At 49.9% G+C, this 7,461-nt stretch overlaps 1 pseudogene; it reads right to left on the bottom strand.

Moving 5' to 3' along the window:
* Positions 1–5,568: 5,568 nt before the first annotated feature.
* On the bottom strand, positions 5,569–6,839 carry LOC123450604 (annotated as a pseudogene).
* Between the last annotated feature and the right edge of the window lie 622 nt (positions 6,840–7,461).

Here is a 7,461-nt window from a genome sequence, read left to right on the forward strand (position 1 = left end):
AGGCTCCCAAGCGACACCTAACCAATCTAGGAGACACCACTCTCCAAAAGCTAATTGATGGTGTATGGATGATGATCTCCTTGCTCTCGCGCTTCAGAATATAGTATGTTCAACACTCAATCACTCTCTCACAAAATTTGGTTTTGTAGAAGAGGATGATTAGGTAGAAAGCAACTTGGGGAGGCTATAAATGAAGATTCATATGGTAGGAATGGAATATCTTCATATCAACACATGAGTATGTGGTTCTCTCTCAGAAAATGGATGGTGGAAGTGTAGATACGTTTTGAGTGCTCTCTCTATGAAAGAGAGGGGGTGGAGGGGTATTTATAGCCATCTCCAAAAATCCAAGATTTACAACATTTTTGCCCAACTCGGTGAAACCAAAGTAAAACTCGGTTCTACCGACTAGTGCGAAATGTCCCAACTTTTGGCTTTTCAGTGTGACTGCTTGAAAACATATCAGTGAGACTGATTCAAGAAACCCTAGGCAGCTCCCGTGCTTCGGTAGCTTCGAGATATAAAACTCGGAATTTTTGAAGTTAAATATCTCGAACACAGAGAGGTGGTCACTGCTTTTTCGATTGCATCAAATCCAGTCTCAATTCTACCAAGGTGCTAGGGTTTTGCATAGGTTCTATCTCGGGCTAACTCGGTAAGACCGAAGTGGAAATCTCGGTTTCAGCAATTTGAGTAGTTTAGGGTTTTGGATAGAATCTTTTTTGATAATTTGGTTGAGGCTTTTGGTGGCATATCTCTAAGCACTTGAACAACCACATCATCAATAGTAACTCATCCCCTCTTAATAGTATTGGCTTTCTTATGGACTCAATTGTGATTGCTCACATAAAACAAAATGTAGAGTCTTCATGCTTTTGCCAATAAGAGTTTTCGCAACTTAGGGGATCCTTCTCACAATTCCTAGCCAATTCATTCATTGAACTTTTCTGAAATATACTTGATAAACTCATTAGTTCAATAAACTATATGTTGTTGTTACTTACCAAAACCACCTAGGAAGAAGTTGTGCTTTTACGTGTGCGTGACCAGCCGCGTCCGTCACGTTGGACCTGGCCCATGCTGGCCCACCCGGCTCCACATATATTCATATATGTCCCTTCCAAGGACCAAACCCTAGCCACCCACTCCACTCCACTCTGCCCCCAAGCTCCTGTCCGACGATCTTCGGCCTTCCCTAACATGGCGGTCAGTGGATTTGAGTCATACACCTCCAGATCCGTCAACCATGAGCTCATCCAACATGGATCCATTGCCCATGCCAAAATGGCGCATGGATATGCTGATAGGTGAGCCATCTTTGCATCACCAGAGGCGGTGTGCTTCGTCTGGCGTCCGAACGCACTGTCGGACTCGTAACCCCTCCGTTGGTGTGGTGAGCTGGAGGACGCACCATGGGAGTTGTATGATGCCAACATGGCATGGTGTGCCCATCCTGCGAGACACCGAGCACAGGAGGTGGCGGCGCCCTACGATGGTGGACGTTGGCGAGGCGGAATCACATTCTCCGGCGTTCCGTATGGTGCACCAGTGCACGTGTTGCAACCGCCTATGGTGGATGTCCCGGCTCCTCCCAGGTCAGATCCATCATTGATCTCACGTCCACCGACACAAGAAGGAATCCAGGCTCTGACGAGGAATAGTAAGGCAAGGGAGACGGCAACACCTTCAGTCCGTGAGCTGACTCGTCTACATGTCCTACTCTAGCTGGCCGCCGGACATGGGCACGACGGCGCCTGACGAGCTCTGCTTAAGATTAAGTTTACATTGCATGTAATAGTATGGATCTGAGGTTTCTAATTTGAGGTATTCAATTATAAAATTGATTATTTAAGGCTTGACCGGTCACTCTATGTGGACATGTCCGTGTGTGGGCATTGAAGAGGCCGGATTTGTCAAATCCGGGTGCAAAGTGCTTTAACTACAACATTTCTTGGCGGAATAGGGTTTTGCTTTTTTTAATAGTATGGATTGCTTATCACATGTGTCACACCGAGAAAAAAAAAGAATCTGGACTCATTTGCAAGCATCATGCCTTCTTTGAAACACGCGAACGACTGGACTCGGTCTACGGAGTGTATAACATGACTGCAGGCCCCACACAACCCAATTATATCACGTTCCAGACGAGACACTTTATTAGGAGAACTAAATGAAACAAGTGGTGCAAACAGGATTAACACAACTCACATACATTTTGAAATGAATGCAACGGTACCTAGTACGGCGCATGCATGAGGATGCTCATAGTGGGGAGTAACATATAGTAGTATCATGCATATGTTACTACTGTATGATACTATCTTCATAGTGCATAGTATCTGAAGAGAGAAATGTCTAGGGCTAGCCGCACGAGAAAAACACAGGGTTTCCCGGCAATCGGCCTGGGCAGAGCGCCGCTTGTCAGGCCGCCGCCTGGGACGAGTCACGCGATGGCTGGCGGAGGGAATGCTTTGCCGCCTACAAAAGCGCCGGCAGGAACGGGTTCGTCCGGCGGTCAGGGACGCAGGGGAGTCCAACAGCCAGCCCTACTAACAGGGGCGGGTCTTACTGGAGGACAGGGACGCGGGGGCGTTCCGCAGCCAGCGCGTGGTTGCGGGGACTTCCAGCACCCGCCTCGTGGCCGCTACAACCATGGTGGGGGCCGAGGCTATCAGCAAAATGACGGTCGTACCTTTCCGGGGAACCGGTGGGGTGATGATGGCTACAATGCCTACGGTCATGGAGTGCACCGCGAATCAACATCTACCGACGAAGTCGTGGTGATGGAACTAGATGGGGATTCAATGGTCCGTCGGGGCCCTTCGTCGAGGGGGCTACTGAACCATTGAATAGGCACAGACCGTCATACCGACACCCGGGAGGACGTGCCGGTGGATGACGCCCATGAGGCAATTTTCCAGCTCGTGGTGATTCGCATGCAGATGCATCGGACGGTCTTCACCTACAGCCGGAGACTTCAGCTAACGAAGGGTTAACGACTAGTGTGTTGCCCAAAGCGGCGCTTCAAGCCGTAACGGCTCTCATGGTGGTGGAGATGCCTACTGTGCTTGCGGGAGCTACTTCTGGGGTTGTTTCCGATAAAAACAACGACAAGTCAGCGGAGGAGAGGGCATCCAAATGGGCACACAAGAAGGAAAAGATGACATGCTACCGGTGTGGAGAACAGGGACATTTTCTGGCTGAATGTTCGGTTGAGCTCTGTGACTTATGTCGCAAGCCTAAGCACGACACAGGGGAGTGTCCTCTTTTACTTAAGCCCAAGCCGGTGGTGACGATCTATGGGGCGTGCTACTCTGAGCTTATGTTTTTTGAGTCACCAAGGGCGGCTACGCAAGCTCCGGAGAGTACCAGGACAAGAGTTGTCAAGGTTACTCGGGGCACTATGACCGTTGAGCAGGTTGTGGAGCGGCTGTGTGAGCTTGTTTTAACGTCACTTCAGTGGGATCCAATCAAGCTTGATGAGCAGATTTTCAGGATTGAGTTTCCGACTAAGGAGGATCTTGCCAAGTTGCTAAAGTTTGGGACGAGTAGAGTTCTGAACAGCACTTGTATTTTGGTATTTCATGCTTGGACACAGAAGGATCCTCAGGGCACGCCACTGACGTAGCTTTGGGTACGGTTCAATGGAGCTCCCCAAAGGGCTTTGGATGATTCCATGGTTACTTGGAGTCTTGGTTCTCTGATTAGCAAGACTGAGAAGGCAGATATGGCTTTCACTCGGGCACAGGGTATAGCTCGTCTTCTAGTTTATGTGATCAGAGTCAAGCATATCCCTGACACTGTCAGATGGACGTATGAGGGCAGATTTTTTGATCTTGATATTGAGTTGGAAGAGAGTGAGGACTTTCACGAGCTGTCCTGACATGTCAACATGGATACGGATGAGGGGCATGGTAATGAAGAAAACGTAGATAAGGAGAAGGAGACGAGAGATGGCACTGATAGAGGTGCATCTTCGGTGGAGAAACCAAAAGAAAAGGATACCAGCAAGCATCCTCTCGGTTCGTCTTTCACACATCAGCTGAGGTTCGGTTCCTTTGGGTCATCATCGACGCCTGCTAGACTTTGGGGATCCAGGGTTGACAGCGAGGACCCGGAGGAGCAGGAGTTACCTCGCCTTTCTCCTCCAGTGACACCTACGGCCGGCTGATCGGATTGTGTCACTCCTGTGACATCGCCGAGTGTTGCCGGTCTTGGCGGCATGACACACGCGGGCTCTAGGGACGACGGTAGGCAGCCGTCTGCTCCCGGACAGACGTGTACTCCACGGCAGCCGACCTTGGCAGGTAAGGTTGACGAGATTGGGGATGTGCTTGGATCTCCCATGGGAGCCTTACACCATGGCGAGACATACACAGAGCACGCAGGCGGGGCTAGCGCTGCGTCTGTGGGTGGCCAGCCTATGCTGGCTACCGCCGGGGCAACACCACTTGGCGAGGCGAGGTCCTCCGCCGGATGGGAGTATGTGGTTGCCCAACACACTATGGCTACCACCGAGGCGCTTTCACCTGGCTTGACGCGATGTTCTGCCGGGAAGGCGACGGATGCTGGCAGTGGGCACCGACAAGTAGGACATGTGACAGACGGTCATAGTCCAACCCGCCACTCTAGTGAGGAGGTTATTCAGTTTGGAGGGATTCCAGACCCAACGACTGGAGCTCGACGGTCGAGTGCTCGCCTCCAAGCTCAACCGGATGTCGACGAGTTGTAGATAGGCCGTGCCATGCGGGCGGCTAAGATTCGTGACATCGACACAGCCACACGTACTACACAGAGCTGCGACATTAATCCGTACATGGTCGTCACTCACTCCTGCGGAAACCAGGGATCCTTTGGTTACTGGGTCTATCCGATGAGAGACAGTAGCACGGGATATCTTCAACCGGTTTGGATGGCAGTCCAGTAATAGGATAGATGAGTAGACATCTAGGCCTATTTTGCCGGTTGTGGCAATTTTTTGTTTACTTTTGCATTTACTTTCTTTTGTCGGAGACTATGTTGGACCGAAATTTGTTTGCTTGCTTCATAAAGGGGCCGTATGCATCGTGCTCATGCAGAGGCCAAAGGTAATCCTCCTTTTTTTTAAATAGTGCATAGTATCTTAAACTAGTATCATAGGTGATCTCATTTATTGACATGCATGACACATAGTAGCATAACATTTAACATGATACGGTATCTACCTATGTTACTTTAACCTTCTCTCTCTTCTTTAATTACTTGTCACATCATCATGTTTGCTAATCCCAAGACTATGATATTAGCTATGATACCCCCTGGCCATAGTGGACTAAGGTAGTATCATGTACTTGGGACTAATAAACATGCTGATATGGCGGACAATTAAAGAAGAGAGAGAGGGTTAGAGTAACATAAATAGATACCGTAACATGTTAAATGATATGCTACTATGTGTCATGCATGTCAATAAATAAAGTTGTCTATAATAATACTACTTTATGATAGTATTATATTATAATGATAGTATCATATGCATGATACTACTATATGATACTCCCACTATGACCAGGCTAAGCATGCGCGGAGTCAGACAACTGGTGTGACAACGGCAGAGGCCTTGGACGCCTTGGGCCGCACCGGCTGGATCACCAACCCCGCGCCGCCGTGTCTCTCCTCGACGGTGTAGGGAAAGTAGGTCCCAAACACCTTGTCCCACGTCACGAAGAAGAGGTCGAAGAAGTTGTACCTGACGCCGCGCGGCAGGTGGTGCACGCCATGGTACGCAGCGCCGTTCCAGAGAGACTGCATGCGGCGTGGCAGGAGGCACAGGCCGCAGTGGTTGTCGATGCCCTTGATGTTACACAGCGATAGGAAGACGGCCGTGGCGCGGGGCGACGACGACCGGCCGGAGGCGAGGATGGTGAGCGAGGCGTCGGCCGTGTCGGCGATGAGGGCCTCGACCGGGTGCCCGTACTTGGCGCCGAACGCGTAGGGAACGACGAGGCGGTGGTGCCACGAGTGGAGGTGCCGGTACAGGAACCGGCTGCTGTGCGCCAAACGGTGCCAGGCGTAGCGGTACAAGTCGTACAAAAGCATGGTCACCGCGATCTAGCGCGCCGCCGTCAGGTACGACGACGCGGTTGCCGGTGAGTCGCCCGTGGTCGCTCCCCCTATACTCCTCTTCCCGCTATAACCTGCATGCATGCAAACACACGTACGGATCAACGTGTCCGTCGGTCAGAGGACGTGTACAAAGTATTAGGACGTACGGATATGTGCATGCATGTGTGCATGAAATACGCCGTAGGCCTCGTTTGGTTAAGGGGGATTGGGGAGGTTTTGAGAGAGAGGGATTTCACGGGATTGCGTGAATCCCTTTGTTCCACCCAATCCTCTCAAATTCCCGGGGCTTTGCTTCCACTAGTCCCCCGAGGAGGGTTTTGAAACACCTGGATAGGAAGGGATTGAAGGGGAATGGAGGGGATTGGGCTAAGCAAACCCCTCCTACCAAATGGGCACCCGAGGATCTGTGGGGTTTCTGGCCCTCCCGGGAATTTCCTCTCAAGACCTCCCCAATCGCCCTTAACAAAACGAGGCCGTAAGGAGTCGGCCGGTCCCGGCGAGGTTTTAGTTATCGGGGTGAGCACAGTGACGGCGACGAGCTGCATGAGGACGTTCCCAAGCACGGCACGCTTGGACACCGTGTTCTTGCTGTCCTCTTCGGCCTTGGTGTTGAGCCTGTACTTGGCCATGACGCGTCCATGGCCAAGTGCCGTATGCACGCCGGAGTAGGTCCAGTACACCAGGATGGGCACGACGGCAGCCACAGCTTCGTCGGAGAACCTCAACGCCGCCATGTCGATGGGTCGTTCTCTTTGATCTATGAGGTGTGCACTCTAGCTAGCTAAGTAGCTAAGTAGTTATAGGTGTGCTATCTGGAATCCTACACCTATCGTAGATGGGTACGTAAACTTACTTAAACTTCCTAATAATCTACTTATCTCCCCCCCGATTTTCGTGGGGTGGGGCCAGGCTATTTTTTCTTCCAATCAAATCAATCCAAATCAGTTTTTACGTAGCTTTAAGTAGATTAATTACGTAGGTGTAGCAAAGCTCTTATTGGTGCTATCTGTGTAACGGCTGTGTGTCTTGTACTAGTTGCAAATCAGGGATAAGTAGTGCAATATCCATTGTCTATACTAGCACAAATTCCCGTGCGTTGCAACGGAAGAAAAACGAACAATAAAAAAAGTGTAGTTCATTGGTAAAAACGCGCGTGGATACTGTCAAAATAAGGCACGTACGTAAGGTCTTAGATTATAAAATATGTACAAAGAAAGAACCTAGTGCAAGTATATCATGTCCAAATATTATAACATTTTCCAAATATTGATGCTTAAGTTAACATGTTACAATACAAATAGTCGGTATGAAATAAAGACAAATATTGATTAGCATTGTATCCTAAGTATTATTTTT

The sequence above is a fragment of the Hordeum vulgare genome, chromosome 4H (assembly GCF_904849725.1).
Source record: "Hordeum vulgare subsp. vulgare chromosome 4H, MorexV3_pseudomolecules_assembly, whole genome shotgun sequence".
In the NCBI taxonomy this organism is placed as follows: domain Eukaryota; kingdom Viridiplantae; phylum Streptophyta; class Magnoliopsida; order Poales; family Poaceae; genus Hordeum; species Hordeum vulgare.